The sequence below is a fragment of the Dermacentor variabilis genome, chromosome 4 (assembly GCF_050947875.1).
Source record: "Dermacentor variabilis isolate Ectoservices chromosome 4, ASM5094787v1, whole genome shotgun sequence".
NCBI lineage: Eukaryota > Metazoa > Arthropoda > Arachnida > Ixodida > Ixodidae > Dermacentor > Dermacentor variabilis.
In genome coordinates, this window is record NC_134571.1 from 6,117,595 (window position 1) to 6,135,051 (window position 17,457).

The 17,457-nt window shown below is 47.3% G+C and overlaps 1 protein-coding gene across 3 annotated transcripts in view; it reads right to left on the reverse strand.

Moving 5' to 3' along the window:
• Positions 1 to 17,457, reverse strand: part of LOC142578609 (sushi, von Willebrand factor type A, EGF and pentraxin domain-containing protein 1-like) — a 370,493-nt gene that overhangs the window by 287,937 nt on the left and 65,099 nt on the right. The gene's annotated exons all lie outside the window — the stretch shown is intronic.

The window sequence follows — 17,457 nt, forward strand, 5'->3', positions numbered from 1 at the left end:
TATACTGACACCTTCACAATATGGTTTTCGGAAACACCGGTCCACCGAACTCGCTCTATTAGAACAAAAAGAATACATTCTAAAATTTCTTGATATTTTCTTGATACAGTATTTGGCTTTATGAATATATGTAGATTTTTCGAAGGCTTTTGATCACTTGAAGCACAAGTTATTTTTAAAAAAAGATTTAAGTATATGGCTTTCGAGGAACGTCATTGATGCTTTTGAACAGGTACCTCTGGAGTCGACAACAGTATGTTGAAATAAACGGTCACCGATCCAATGCTAAAGCACTCTTTTCCGGCGTGCCGCAAGGTAGCACTTTGGGCGCCTTCCTTTTTAATATATACGTGAACGACATAACGCAGATAGACAGATAAATAGAAATGGTCATATATGCTGATGACGCCAGCTTATTGTTTTCAGCCTCATCCGCCTCAAACAAGCCATGAAAGCAAATAGCACTAAGGCAGCTTGAGAAATGATCAAAATATAATGCTCTAAAGATTAACACTTCCAAAACAAAGGCCATAATTTACCGTCCCAAAAAAGGATCTTTATATTAACGATGATATCAGTCTTAATAATTTTAAAATAGAGATAGCGAATTCCTTTAAAGTACTAGGTGTACCTTTCAACTAGAAAATGACACGGGATGATTACACAAATTACGTAGCATTTAAACTGTCACGCGTCATTGAATCGATTTACACTGATAAGCATCTCCTCCCTATAAAACTGAGAATGCTACTTTACAATTAATTGTTATATTCCCATCTAAATTAATGTCATTTGGTCCGGGGGGAAACATCCCTCACGAATCTACGAAAATTACACGTTCAGCAGAAAAGAATGCTCAGAATAATATGCAATGTAGCATATGACCACCCATCTACACCGCTCTTTATGAAAGACAGCATAGTGCCGATTCATGATCTGTACGCATACCGCCTAATTTCTAAATACATAACCGAGCTCAAAAACAATGTCTTATTCATTGCACAACTGACATCACCGCAGAAAATAAATATCACGTACGCAACCAGAAACACCGTTATTTGGCACATACATTCATTCAGAACAGGTTACGGACAACATATGCTCAGAAACAGTCTTCCATATTTCTTAAGATTGTGTGAAAATTACAGTTTAAATCTTCAACGCATTCGGCCAAAAGCTTTGCGTCATTTTGTTTCAGTTATACGTAGAAGGGTGGCACTTTTTGTTTCAAATGTGAGACATGATATCACGCGCATCGGTTTGTTTTTTTGAAATTGTACATTTCTGTAACAATTGTTGTTTGTTTGTGCATTCTGATATTCCTTTTCGTCTGTGCTCATATGCTTGTACTGTTTGCCTCTTTTTCGAAAAATCACGTATTTGTATCGGGGAGGCGAGAGCCCGTCAAGCTGGAAATTTAGCTTTTTGTCTCTGCCTCCCAAATCCTTTTGATGGAAAATAAAGGCATTAATAATAATAATAATAATAATAATAATAATAATAATAATAATAATAATAATAATAATAATAATAATAATAATAATAATAATAATAATAATAATAATAATAATTATTATTATTATTATTGAGTTGCATGATTCCCGTCTCATAAAACCCCTTGGGTTGCTGCTTCAAAAAGTCTGTAACTGACTCTTTCACGCGATCGTCCGACGCGAATATAGTTCCCTTGAGCTGCTTTTCAATTACCCCAAAATGAGGAAGCCGCAAGGTTACAGGTGTGGGCTGTATAACGGATGTTGCAGCGTTTCCCACTTGAACGTTGCCAGTTTTGTATTAACCACATCAGCGACGGGGGCATGGGCACTGCGTGGAGCAAGAATATCCCATTCGCGAATTTTCCACGTCGTTTATTCTTGATTGCGACACGCGGCCGATCGGGCGTTTCGCAATATCGGATACGATTGATATTCTCCCCAGGTTTAGCAACTTCGAGCAGTAATGATCCCTAACGATCGAAAGAAAACTCAACAACACTTACCCGGCGGAAATGACGGCCTTTGCTTTCTACGGGAAGGGGGGGGGGTGGAATTCGAATGTTTCCGCGGTAAGCTTTGCCGTCTTGTTTAAGACTCGTAGTAGCTGCAACCATGATACGTCCCCGGTCACAATTGCAGACAAGAAGTGGTCACCCTCATTGTGATACCGGATCAGATGAGTGTAGGCAGTGCCGAACCTCTCCGTCTTCTGGCGATGGTTCAAAATCTTGGGCATTCATTGCGCACAGAAGAGCCGATAACGGAGGTGTTCATGAATTATGGTGTGAACCAAACTGTGACTTTGAGCGTCCACACACTCTGCCAGTTCATCGACGCTTATCCTTCGTTCTTTTCTATCACAAGATCTCTGGAGTTCAAGTGCCTTCAATTGCTGATTACATAAACTGGACCCCACACTACGGCTACAACTGCCATCTAGCTTTTCCCGCGGCGAAACAACCTTGCTGTGCCGCTTGTGGCGGGGAGTGGCGTTCACGAACGCATACTCCTATCGTTTGGGGAATCATCGAAAGCCCGACGTGCGACTCCTGTGGGTGCGAGGAAACCATCGAGCACCTATTGTGTACCTGCCCTCGCTACGATGTACAACGCCTCTCTCTGCGGGTAACTATACACCGACTGGACTCAAGACCGCTCACCGAGTCAAAGATACTACTCGGACCGTGGACACACCCGTCCCTGGCACGAAAAGCGATTCGTGCACTAGTACACTACTTGAAGTGCACCGGCCTAAGAGACCAATTATAGTGTCCCTGTGTATAGTGTCCCTCCCACACTCACTCAGTGCTTACTCTCTTCCTTTTGCTTCTTTCCTTTCCCCTTTCCCCACCCCCAGTGTAGGGTAGCAAACCGAGTGCTCTTCTGGTTGACCTCCTTGCCTTTCCTGTCCTTGCTTTCTCTCTCTCTCTCTCTCTCTGATCAGCTCATCAACCTTTGCAGTTACATTGGGGGTGATTGCTTTGACCCGGTCTTGGATCATCTTTGCCACTTTCAGGTTCTTTTTTAAACCGTTTCCTCCAACGCTTTACATGAAATGAAATACATGTTCAACAATGAAATACAATGTTCAACGTACACGGCAGCCACATGGCGACTAATCTCTCTTTAGGAAACACCTTCAGCTGTCAAAAACCTCACGGCGCCACGCTGTTCAACTCTTCGAGTGTGCATTATGTCACTCAACTATGTTCAACCCAGTGTATGAGAGCATTAAAGAAAATTGATCCTCACACCTGCGCGTCACTTTTCTAAATGGGAGATGCCTCTAGGCTGCGCGCATGCCTCGCAGATAATGAAGAGCACCATAATCGCGCGGGGCTGGTTGGCTCACTTTCATTTGTCTCGCCATCGTACATTATAAATGCGAAGATACAATGGAATATACAATGGAATATACAAATGCGAAGCTACAGCTTGGTAAAGGGCGAAAAAGTGGCACTGGAAAGAAAGTTCACTGCACGTATACACAAAACCTCGCAATAAGATATCTAAATATACGCATAAGTCTACGTATCTAAGAAAAAGTCACGCTATATAATGCGCCAAACATGGCAATGCGCAATCACAGGTTCAGAGATCACAAAATCCTATGGCCCGTCCCCCCCTCCACTCCCCCCGATATATCGCGCGCGACAGAAGGCGGCGAGCTTCCTCCGCGCTTTTCTCCCTTGCGCACACAAGACTAAGCTACCATCGTCTACTCACCCATGCAACCTGTCCCCCCCCCTCTACGCTTTTACTCGCACATACAGCATGCGGCGCGCGGTCACGATGTTATCACTCTTGGACTTTATACGGAACATGAGGGCTAGGCGATGGCAGGAATGTGCCTGAAGTGTCCAATCATTGCTATCGCAATAATATAAGAAGATTCTCCGGCGACTGAAGCGTCCCGTGACTTATTACTTTCCGCTAAAAAAGTAACAAAATCCAACTTTCTCCACGCGACAATTCGCTGCGCCGCATCAATGTCTCCTTTTTCTTTGTGGGGCAGGGGCCATGATATGAAGCAAACGCAAAACAAAGCATGTTGGCCACTATCGAATGCCTGCTTTAAGCCCGTATTGTGGCTACCGAAGGACTATCAGACGCTTGGTCCCCAAAGAACCATACGCATACTGTTCGGTATCCTGCACCGGCGTGACAAGACTTTCCGGAGAGGTTGCGCTCAAGCGAACGCGGTGCAATCCATCGAGTCCTCACAAGGACTGTGGCGAGCGACAATTGTTTCTTTATCTCGTCTGCTAGCCAGAAAGCAACTAAAACTCTTACCTTTGCTGGCTTTTACCTTAAACTCTTACCTTTGCTAGTTTTCACTTTAAACTCTTACCTTAATTACCTTTGCTGGCTTTATTGTCTTTAGTGGCTTTGGTGCAAGTGAAACAAATGTGGATATTTTTAAATGTGACATGACGACACAAATGAACCACCACAACGCTTCGTCTCATCGGACCTCGCTGCGTGCTTTGTGAACTTGTCTGATGCTACGGAACGATCTGCAACGTTCCGTAGCATCCCCACATCTGATAATACGGAATATGTGGCAGGATAGCAACCTGGAAATCAATGGTCGGCGTCGTTCTTCAGTAGTATTTGAAGTTGGCCCTTTTCATCATTAGTTCAAGCTGTTACGTAGTGGTGGGGTGCCTTTTGTGAACCTGTCAGCAGTCGGAGTCTACGCTGCGTTGACTTCTTGGTAGGCGCTCATAAATCGATGGGAGTTGCCTCGTGGCAAACATCTAATTAGTGCCTTTGGCGGTGTTGAGACGTAACAATGCACGTATGTATATATGTATGTCGCGTACACGGCTCCTAGGGTGTCGGGCGCGTTCTACTCCAGCAGCTGCATGGTCCGCGCTACCATGAAAGCCATCTGAGACGGGGTTAGAGTCCGCCGTACGCTGTGTTTTCGTGGCTTAGTTAGCGCTCATGCCAGAGGCAACACGAATGTTAATTCGCTAGCTGCTGCTGGCGGGCTTATTCATTTCAGCTTTCCGACAGCGCGACACCAACAGGACGTAGCCTTGAACGATGTCAATGTAAATGATTGACAGCAAGACAATTAAATTGTCAGCCTAAGCGCGACGCCGTGGGGCATATTGACGTTGCTCTTTTCGTCGCCGCTGATCGCGTTCACGCTGCTCTTCGGCAATCCTAACTGTGCGTCCCCTTCGCACTGCGCTATCAGGACACAAATGAAACCAGTTGCTAGGTGGGCTCTTCTTTTACATATGAAAGTGCAGGGACTTCACTCCCTGGTTTGCATGCACAGTTGCCGCTTTCTGGCAACTGCAGCTTACGCAACCGGAATCTTTGCCGGGACACTCATATGGCGAACACTACGTGCTTCGCATTGCTCTAATGTCCCTTATCATCGATTATGTGGTTTTGAGAGTTGTGCTATTCTTCATTGAAACGAATACTGGGGTGTGTCTTGCATGCGTGATTCCAGTGGAGGTAGGCACTTTTCACTTGAATTCGTGAGATGGTTTTTCGTTGATTGTTCTATGGACGGAGACGAAGAAATCCCGGCACCGAGTCTTATACAGCTTCGCTGTAAAACCAGATCCAATCTGTTTCTGACACGAAATAACTTATACTATAAAGTGACCTCTAAAGTGTGCATGTTATAGAACGCTGCGCGAAATAGTAAATCGTTGGCGTGATTTCGACTCGGAATCTGTCAGCGCAGACGCCGCAGCAATCGTCTATGCGAAGCGGTTCGCCTGGCCATGGCGTATTTTCTCACCGCTACCAACGACGCCAGAAAAACTAACTGTACTTCTCACTAAGAGCAACATAAATGTTGAGACGTTGATTGTGTTAACGAATATAGGCGCTTTACAGCGAGCTGCGGACGGATCACAAGGGCCGTCGACCCCGGATCCAACAACTTGTGGGATAGACCTATGCCGGCTTCCAGCGATCGCAAGCTTGCCTGATTTGTTGACTCCCTACCGTCGGTGCCGATAAAATCAAATGTATAACAATTGAAGTGCAACGTAATTGTGAACACGTTGTGCTCACCAATATAGGAGCTTTATTACGAGCCCGAAGCGGTCGTGTCGCAAGTGCCACTGGTATCTGGTTCCATGGCCCAGCGAACTAGGCCTGCCGGCTCTTAGCCATCGGCGGCTGTCAAAGGAGCCCAGACTGCGGACGTGGCCTTGCGGAAACACGTCTAGGCTGCTCGCATAGACGTGCTCATAGGTGTAAACTACGGGGGAGGGGGGCGTGCCTCCTCCAAAGCATTCATGGGGCGGCCGTGCCTCCTCCCCCCGGCGATGCCGAAGCCTACCCCCCTTTTATAAGTGTCATTACCAAACTTCTATTACCCACATAATTGAGGTTTCTTTTCAGCTGCCTCTACCTTTCACTTAAAATTTTATTGCGCGCAAAAGCTTAGTATATCATTGCCGCTGGCGGCGTGCACCAGCTTTTAATTCATACTACCACTTTATTTCTGCAAGTACTGACAGTGAAAGGACAAGTGCATTAAAAGCCCCAGTGGGGGCTATATCACGTGCATTTTCTAACTCATTTTTTATAATTTCCTCTCAAAACACCATGCACAAACACAATGTATATAAATTTATAGAGAGGACAAAGTTTATTACATTTTTTGAGAGGGAGGTAGCCAACTAACAATTATTTCTAATGATATGGATAGCCTATGCCTAGAGAGTAAATATGTTGCTGTATGTTCACCTCGCTTCAAGTTGCTTTTCATGCTTTTTAGAGTGAAAGCTGCACTAAGCCATGTCTCTTAAGGTGATTCATCGCGTGCAATGACCTTTAGCCACCGGAGCGTAACTGTGGTAGGTGAGACGTCACGCCACGTGATACGCTGCGTTGAGGCGTCGCCGCTGCGCTCGCTGGGAGCCTCGCCGTTGGCGCACCACGTGACTAGGCGAAGTTTAAAGAGATAAATATATTCCGACGTAGCGTGAAGGCGCGCACATGTTACGTCACGTTGGTGAGAACAATAGCGTTCATAGTTCGACCGATGGTTCGTCGCACTGACAAAGCCAACGTAACCGAACGTGGCCTACGCGCCCGGCGTCGAACGACGCTCGCCTGAACGCCGACAACGTCGGACTATAAACGCGCCGTGAATGGCTGCTTCGACGGCACTTGTTTGCTAAGTCTTTCCATGGATGGCACGCCGGCTGGGCCATCTGTGCGTGCGCTTCAGCGCAAGCGACAGGCTGAATCCAGTCATTCAGGAGATATTTCTAGAAGGCAGGCTGCGAAGTGTCAAGCAAAGGAAAAGTTTCCTGATGTAAGATCGGAGCAAAAAGAGGTCAGATTAGGACGTTATACAGAAGCTTACGAAGTGTGGAAGCGTGCAAAGATCTAAGCTACAGCAACCGCCGCCGTTGTTCATCAAAACGAACAACATTAAGGAGAAGGAGACGAAGCCGTGGATACAGGCAACGACACCCACAACGAAAGTTTGACGAACCACACCCTTCGGCTGGCGGCAAACTTGACTGCGGCGGCCACTTTTCTCCGACACTTCACGGACAGCCCGTTCGGCAGCGTGTGTAACGTGTGTGAAAGACTGTGGCCTAACATTAATGAAACATTGTGTGCATAGTCTTTGCAAAACCAAGCCGAACCGATCTTTCGCTAGTGATAACTCGGTTTACAGGAGTTAAACCTCAGGCAATCTTTTTATCTTAAAAAAACCCCGCAGACTTTAGTAAACTACTCTACAGTGTTTTATCAACGGAGTGTGAAATGCACCTGAATGATATGTGTTATGATATGTGTCACGTTGTTATGATCGGCGTCTCAAGTGTGGGAACCATCCAAGCGGGCTTTCCCATGTCGAGGTGATTTTCCTCATCCCCGAATGGACAGTAATGATCAGCCTGGACTTTTAGCTCTCAACTGTGGGAAACATTCAATCGTGCTTTCCCATGTCGAGATGATTTTCCTCATCCCCGAAAAGGCTGTCATGATCGGCCTGGACTTTGACCTTTCAAATGTGGGAAGCATTAAGCGTGCTTTCAAATGTCTAGATTTCTTCCCTCAACCACAGAAAGGGTGTTATTATCGACCTGAACTTCGAGCTCTCAAGTGTGGGAAACATTCAAGCGCGCTTTCACAGGTTGCGATCATTTCCCTTATCCCAGAAGATCCCGTTATGATGGGTCCGAACGTCGAACTTTCAAGTGTGGGAAACATTCAATCGTGCTTTCCCATGTCGAGATGATTTTCCTCATCCCCGAAAAGGCTGTTATGATCGGCCTGCACTTTGACCTTTCAAATGTGGGAAGCATTAAGCGTGCTTTCAAATGTCTAGATTTCTTCCCTCAACCACAGAAAGGGTGTTATTATCGACGTGAACGTCGAGCTCTCAAGTGTGGGAAACATTCAATCGTGCTTTCCCATGTCGAGATGATTTTCCTCATCCCCGAAAAGGCTGTTATGATCGGCCTGGACTTTGACCTTTCAAATGTGGGAAGCATTAAGCGTGCTTTCAAATGTCTAGATTACTTCCCTCAACCACAGAAAGGGTGTTATTATCGACCTGAACTTCGAGCTCTCAAGTGTGGGAAACATTCAAGCATGCTTTCCCATGTCGAGGTGATTTCCCTCATTCCCAAAAAGGCTCTTATGATTGGCTTGGACTTCGACCTGTAAAGTGTGGGAAACATTCAAGTGTGCTTTCCTATGTCGAGATGATTTTCCTCATCCCGAAAAGGTTGTTATGATCGGCCCGAACTTCGACCTCTCAAGTGTGTGAAACATTCAAGCATGCTTTCTTACCTCGAGATGATTTCCCTCATCCCCACAAAGGCTGTTATGATCGGCCTGCACTTCAACCTTTGAAATGTGGAAACATTGAAGCGTGCTTTTCCATGTTGAGATATTTGCCCTTATCCCAGAAAAGCTAGCCTGTTATGATAGGCCTGGACTTCAAACTCTCAAATGTGGGAAACATTCAATCCTGTTTTTCCATGTTGAGATGATTTCCCTCATATCCGAAAAGGCAGTAATGATCGGCCTAGACTTCGACCGCTCAAGTGTGGTAAACATTAAAGCGTGCTTTCACATGTCGAGATAACTTCCTGCATTCCCTAAAGGGCTGTTCTCACAGGCCTGGATTTCAACCGCTCAAGTGTGGCAAGAATCGAAGCGTGCCTTCCCATGTCGAGTTCATTTCCCTCATTCCCTAAAGGGCCGTTATGATGGTGCTGGATTTCGACATCTCAATTCTGGGAAAGATTCCAGCGTGCTTTTCAATGTCGAAATGATTTCCCTCATAACCGATAATGCTGTTATGATCGGCCTCGACTTCGACCTCTCAAGTTTGGCAAACACTCCAGCTTGCATTCACATGTAGAGATGATTTCCCTCATCCCCAAAAAGGCTGTTATGATCGACCTGGAATTGGACCTATCAAGTGTGGGAAATATTTAAACGTGCTTTCCAATGTCGAGATAATTGTCCTCTTCCCCAGAAAGCGTCGCCCCTCTACGCCCTGAGCAGACACAAAGAGAAGGACCCAAAGGAGAAGACAGGAAAGGTAAGAGCTCGTTGACTTCACAACCTGACAAAGGCACTGACACTTCCACGCATTTCCAACGAAAACATCGACTACCACAAGACCGCAGGGCTTATTTAAGGCCGTCATCGTCCCGTTGTTAGGCAACCGCTCTAGACTCGGATAGAGTCACAACCGTGTGCCAATGAAGGGATTACATTCTTTTCAACTCTTTTTATTCATCACGATGACCGCCTTTGTCGCCGTCTCCTGATCCTTGCGGTGAAGACCTAGCTCACACGGTCGAGGTTGCATCACCATGTAAAACTGTAAATATCTCACTGGATGTCCACGATCACTCGCTGTCACAACGCGGGCATCGTGAAGAACGGCGGCCGCGGGGGGAACGGCTCTGTTCGTTCAGCCGCCCGATTCACCGCGACTCTACAAATTATGTTCATCATCATCATCTGGCCATATTATTGTCCACTGCCAGGACGGCCTCTGTTAGCGATCTCGAATTACCCTTCTCTCTTAACAAACTATGCGACCTGTAGCACTAGGGGCGCGTAAAGACATTCATGGAAGGAACACAGCGCGCATGAAGTTGGCAGCCACCCCAGCTCACCCTTATCATCGCATCCACCAACGAATGCCAACAATCAGATACGGCCCGCGGGCTGCCTCAGCGTGAGCCGCGCACAGCCATTCGCAGGTACGGCGAGGATAGAGGATAAGACGGGCGATCTCCTTCCCAAGCGCGCGTTTGATCACGTGACCTCCACCTAACCAAATATTTAGGGCGTGCGAAGATAATGCCCACCAAGCCACCTTTCCTTCCGGATCACTATTACGTGCTTTTTCTCGCACTCACGATGTACGGGTCGCTCATTAATGTGGCTTTCGGGCATTACGCGGAACATCACGGTGACGACAAGTAATAAAATGAGAAATAGAAAACACGCGCCGATATCGCTTCTATCGTGACTGCGGCCGTCGCAATGTGCACAGGCTACATACACAGCTCCAACTACAAAGCCAACTGTCGCTTATCGGTACTTCACCAGAACCCGCTGAGAAGGAAGCATATTTTGCGCCGCACAAGCACTATAGCGGAAACGTAGCGCTCGGCTCGCGGGCGCATGCGAAGGGACCAGCGATTGCAAGCTTGAACGCAGATGAGGAGCACTGCGCACGCGGGCCGCACGCTTTGTTGCGCGACACCCGCGCGTGCAGTGCTCCTCAGACACAGCCAAGCACAGTCGCTGCAAGCAACGAGAAAACGCGCGCTTGACTGACTGATTCGGCGTAAGTAGTCCAATCTTATTCGGTGTAGCTGACTGATTTGGAAAATTGTTCGCTTTTGTTCTAATGGATGGGTGCGCCTTCGTGAACTTTGCGTGGCGATAAGTCTTGATAAAAGAAAGAAGTTAGGAGCTATCGCATAGCTTTGACCCGTTCTGTACCAGGGCGCCAGTTTTACAGAGAGAGTGCTCCTTCTACAGAAAGGCATACACGAGGTATTCAGGTGGCAAAAGTTATCAGGCGCTAATACGAGGCGAGTAGGCAGTCAGGGAAACTTCGGGGAAGTGAGGCAAGCTTCGAGCAAACAACCTGGCTTGGAAAACAATGCAAAGAGTTATAGAAGCGAACGAAAATGGGGTACCTAACAGCGCAAACACGGTAAGGCCTTGTGGGTACGCAAAGACGCTTGGTTGCGCTATTTGTAAAACTCCGTAATCTCTGCTGTGCATTTTCCTAATTAATTTTCATTCGTCACATGCTTTATCAGCTGCTAAATAGCATAATCCACGCTGTTCCTACTTGCTCGCGTGTCCTTGCTTTTGAGATATCGCTGTGTCTCAGTATTTATTCGTTTATTTGTTAATATGGTTCTGTATTTCTGTGCCTGATAATTTATTGCATATAATCTTTTATTGCACCACTACGAAATAAATGAACCCAATGGCATTAGGCATGCTTTCTGAAGTAATTGTACTGCGTTATGTTGACATTCGTTTAGGCTAATAACTATAGTCATAAGCTATGTTCTGAAATTGTTATATATTGTGTAGTCTTTATATATGATGGCCCTTATACTCTCAAATGACGTATCGCCAGGAAAGAATTTCTTGATTTAGCCATGTGTATTAAAACTTGCAGAAGGCGTTACGTGGCTTTTTTCACTGATGTTTATTTGTGCGACTTAACGTACGCACAAAACACATATTTCTTGCTAACGTGTTTAACTGAATCCGCTTGTCTGATGGCTCATCCGAGAGACGCCATTCTTTTGGTGGTGCTATAGGGGACTCAGGCTGTGAAATTGAACTGTCTCCTACAGTGAGGTCTTGTAACTACTCATATAAGGCCGTCGCATTAGTGAACAACTCTTCGAGGTTGCCGAACTTTCGTCAAGTGCAGCTGTTAGGGCAATATATATATATATATATATATATATATATATATATATATATATATATATATATATATATATATATATACATATATATATTGTCATCATTTACGCGGACTTCATCTTCATCTGTACAAAGTCATCATCAATCTTCTGCGCGTGTTCGTTTTTGCGTCAGCGCCATTTTTCGTTGGAATAAAGCGTCGTCTCGACCGTGGTATTTCAAGTGGCGGAGGCGCTTTAAGATCCCTTCAACCTCAATCCTCTTCAAGATCTCTCCTGGAGCTACGTTCGGGACCCCGCTTACGCCAAGATGCCGCCATATCGCAAAACCAGCCCGCAGCGTACACCATCTCGGTTCAAGTGCCAGCCACCCCCACTCCCAGCCCTGCCAACAACCGGTATCGCGATCCTGAAATCTTCTCTGGCTTGCCTGGTGAGGACGTTGAAGACTGGCTCGACAACTACGATCGTGTCAGCGAGTACAACAACTGGAATGAAACATCTAGGCTAAAGAACATACCATTTTACGTCTCTCAAGTAGCCAAGACATGCTTCCTGAATCACAAAGAGACTTCCGTGATTGGTCGTCTTTCAGCAAGCAGCTACAGCGGATTTTTAGCACACTCACGGTTCGTTCCGAATTTGCGAAAAAGAGGCTGTCTGGGCGCTTCCAGCACTATGGCGTGCCGTATACCTCGTGCATTGAGGACATCCTCGCGCTTTGCCGCCGTGTCGACAGTGACATGCCAGAAAGTGACCGCGTGCGACACCTTCTTAAGGGCATAGGATCTACTGCCTTCAACGCACTCGCCGCTCCAAACCTTTCGACGGTGACAGACGTCGTCTCCGTCTGTCAGCGCCACAACGCCCTGCTATCAATCCGCTTGGAACCAGACTTTTCCGACAGCCCCCTGGCAACAGTATTGAGCTCCGGTCTATCATTCGAGCCATTGCGCTCGAATTGCAAGTGCAAGGCTCACCCCACTGCAGCAGCGCTCACGTCCAACCTGCTTCTACTGACGTGCGCGCATTACTAAGGAGGAATTGGCCTCCCTGCAGAACGCACACTATGCCAACTCTTCTCCTTGCCCACAACTGGCTTCTTACGTCCAGGTTACTGCAATGCAAACCGCACCGTCTCCAATCACACCACTTGCGCCTGTTCACGATCACCTGGCACCTTTAGTCGCCCGATCTCCGAAGCCGCCTTACTACTCTGCCTGGCCTTCGTCGAGGCCTATCTGCTATTACTGCGGCTTTTGAGGACATATCTCCCGGTTTTGCCGACGCCACCAGCAAGATGAAGGTCGTCGTTACCCTGCCTTTGAACGCGATGAGCCACCTCCTCGCGTCTACCACACTTATGACGATAATCCTCTCGCTCGCCGATCTCCATGTCCGGACGGCTTCTCCAACACCGCACACAACACACGTGCCTCGAGACGCCGCTCCCCATCGCCGCTCCGACGTTCTGTTTCGCCACTTCGACCTGTCTCCCAACTCCATGTCCAGCGACCGGAAAACTAGCCAATGCAGTTTTTGGAGGGAAAACTGCATCGCCGCGAAGTGCTCCAAGTCCTGAATATCCTTCGAGCATGTTATTGGTGTCTGTGGAGGGTGTGCGTTTGTTAGCTCTGATTGACACGAGAGCTACTATGTCTGTTATGCGTGCGGACCTGTGCTCTCGTCCGCGGAAAGTGAAGACGCCTTATATTGGACGGTCTTTGATTAGGGCTAATGGAGCAACCATTCGGTCATCAGCCCAGCGTACAGCACGCGTCTTCATTGATGGTGCCCGTCATCACATTAGGTCCGCGATTTTATTCCCGTGCGCTCATGAACTAATTTTAGGTTGGAACTTCCTCTCGTCAGCGTCCGCTTTAATATTTTGCCGTCAACGTGTAGTCCATATGACCGAGACAGTTCATTGCAGCGGTAGTGCCGATGAGTCACGACTCCGTTTTCTCGCTGCTGACGATTATGTACTGCCTCCTGGCCACGAGCAAATCGTAACTCTTCTACGGACATCACCAATGGGGACGTCTTCATCACTCCTTACAGCCGCTGTGTTGCCCGTGGGATTGTCTTTGATTCCTGCCTGGTGCGGTTCAATGAAAGCTCTGCATTAATCATCGCTTTCAACATGACCACTGAAACAATCCTCCTAGCTCTAGGCTCTGCAGTGACCTGTTATGTGTACACCCAACCAGTCTCCCTTCTTCCTCTTGCCGCCTCGCAAGCTTTTCCGCCACAGGGCAAATCTGCTTCATCTGCATTCCTTCCGTGATAAGTGCTGACCTTACGTGATAAGTGCTGACTCAGAGTGAAGCGTTGCTAAAATTGCTCACGAAGCACCAGGCCTCTTTTGATATGGATACTTCGTCACTCGGACAGACCTCCATTCACTCCCGTCGTATCGACACCGATGGCCAGACTATTGTACGCCATCGTCCCTACCGAGTCTCTTTGGCCGAACGCAAGATCATCGAGGAGAACGTCACCGATAAGCTGAAAAGAAACATCATACGTCCCTCCGCCAGTTCTTGGTCATCACCGGTCGCTTTAATGTAGAAGAATATGGATCAGTACGAGTTTGTGTTGACTACCGCGCGCTAAACAAGATCACCCGTATGGATGTATATCCGATGCCCCGTATCGATGACGCCCTTGATTCTTTGCAAGGCGCGCAATACATTTCCAGCCTTGATCTTCGCTCCGGATATTGTCAAATTATAATGCAGGAAGCCAACAAAGAAAAGACCGCATTTTCTACTACGGACGGTCTTTACGAGTTTAACGTAATGCCTTTCTTCCTATCCAATGCTCCCGCCACATTTGAAAGAATTATCGACACTGCTCTTCGCGGCCTCAAGTTGAAAACTTGTCTATGTTACCTCGACGACATCGTCGTGTCTTCCTCAACTTTCACTGATCATCTGCAACGCTTAGCTGAAGTGATCACATGCCTTTCTAATGCTGGGCTTCAACTAAACACGAGGAAGTGCCGTTTCGCTGGCACAAATGAATGATTAAAGTACTGGGTCATCTCGTTAGTAAACACGGCTTCCAGCCTGATCCGAACAAAATTTCCGCAGTGCTCAACTTTGCACGCCCACTTAGTGCAAAAGAACTGTGCAGCTTCCTTTGACTCGCTTCATACTTTCGACGTTTTATCCGGAACTTCGCCAGCATTGTCTCGCCCCTCCACAAGCTCCTTGCTATTTCCAGTTCCTTCGATTGGAACGATCGTTGTGAAGCCACGTTCCAAGAACTCAAGCGCACACTAACATCCCCACCTGTGCTTTGTCAGTTTGATGACAAGGCACCCACATTATTGCATACTGACGCTAGTAGTCAAGGAATTGATGCTGTACTGCTGTAGCACGACCACGAATTTTGCGAAAAGGTTGTTGCATATGCAAGCCGCGTTCTCACTTCCGCGGAAAATAAGTACTCGATAACCGAAGAAGACTGTTTGGCTGTTGTCTGGTCCATTCAGAAATTTCGTCCATACCTCCACGTCGACATTTCACGGTTGTGACCGACCACCATGCCCTATGTTGGTTGCCGACAATCAAAACTTGTCTGGACGCCTTGGCCACTGGATACCCCGATTACAAGCATATGATTTCGATGTCATTTACAGGTTCGGAAGGAAGCACCAAGATGCGAATGCTCTTTCACGATGACCATTACCACCATCATCGTAGCACATCACATCACCTTGTCAAATTGGCCGCGCGGAGGACGCGTCGTCTATTACGCCGGTTTCTTCCTTGAATCGATCAAATCGCCCTTCAGTGCTTTCCACTCACCAGCGTGCCGATTCATATTGCCATCGTATCATTAATCGCCTTAGCGGTGTTTCATCTCCACCCAATACCAGACTACGGAAACAGTTAAAACTGTTCAAGTTCGAAGACGACGTGCTCTACCGGTACATTTTTCACCCGGAAGGCCATCAATAGGTTCCCGTTCTACCGCGCTCTCTTCGCGTTGGAGTTCTGCAGGCCTCACAGAATGACCCTACATCAGGCCATTTGGGTTACCACAAAACACATGAGCACATACGCAGCGGATTCTTTTGGCCAGGTCTTTTCACGAGCATAGCTAGATATGTTGCCTCGCACACGCTTTGCCAACACCGCAAGCCACGTTCTACTGTTCCGGTCGAGAGGCTACAACTACTTCTTTGTCCTGCAGAACCCTTCTCTGTCGTCGGCATTGACATTTTGGGGCCACTCCCACCTACTCCAGACGGCAACAGATGAATCGTCACTGCTGTTGACCACTTGACCCGGTACGCTGAAACAGCCTCAGTACATTCAGGAGCTGCCTCAAAAGTAGCGGCCTTCTTCTTGTAGGCTATCTACTTACGTCACCGGGCGCCTCACGTTCTTTTGAGCGACAGAGGCAAGGCATTTCTTTCAAGCACTCTTAATCAAGTTCTGCAAGCGTCCAACACCGCGCACAAGACGACTTCTAGCTACCACCCTCAGAGCAACGGCCTAGCAGAGCGATTTCATCGCACGCTGTGCGACATGCTATCCATGTATATTCAAGCTGACCATCGTAACTATGATGCGATTCTCCCATTTGTAACATATGCATGCAACACCTCTTTTCAACGAACCACCGGATACTCTCCGTTTTTCTTAGTATACGGCCGCCACCCAACCTCATCACTCAGTGTTTCTGGTGCGGTGACACACGCCCTACACTCTTTCACATTTCGTGGGGGTGCGCGGGTAAACCTCAACACTTAAAGACGCCTAGCACGTCATTTGAAGCGGTGGAAGGTACAGCTGACTGGCGATACCCTGGCGGGACAAGAAGCTCTCGTCCAGCAAGTAGGTCGAGCAGCCATGGCCAGTGGAGTCCTGGAATGAGGACACCACCTACTCGACATCCAGAGCAACCACCTCGATGGTCCGAATAAATGTTTTCTCTCTCTCTTCTGTGGCCCGTCAACGCTTCACCATTCATCTGCGACCAGTTTGTGTCTTGTCTTGCCCAATGTCGTCGTCGCGGCCGCATGAACACTGAAGCCAGCCAAGACGACCGCAAACATCGGTACGGCGCCTATCACCGCGTCGTTTCCAACCGCCCTGGTGACGATGTGCTCCTATGGACACCTGCACGAACACCCTGTTTATGTGAGAAGCTTGAGTCTCGATATATTGGCCCCTACAAAGTCATAAAGCAGACCTCGCCGGTGAACTATCGCCCTACACCTGTTGATGCCCCAACTGACCGATACTGCCGCGGAACAGAGATCGTGCACGTTTCCCGCCTGAAGCCCTTTCATCTCCGTTCCACTCTCTAACGTGCGGCCAGGCTGCCCGCGTCCTTCCACGGGGAAATTAGTGCAAGCATTTATGCGGACTTCATCTTCATCTGTACAGGATATACAGCATATATATATATATATATATATATATATATATATATATATATATATATATATATATATATATATATATAAATATATATATATATATATATATATATATATATATATATAT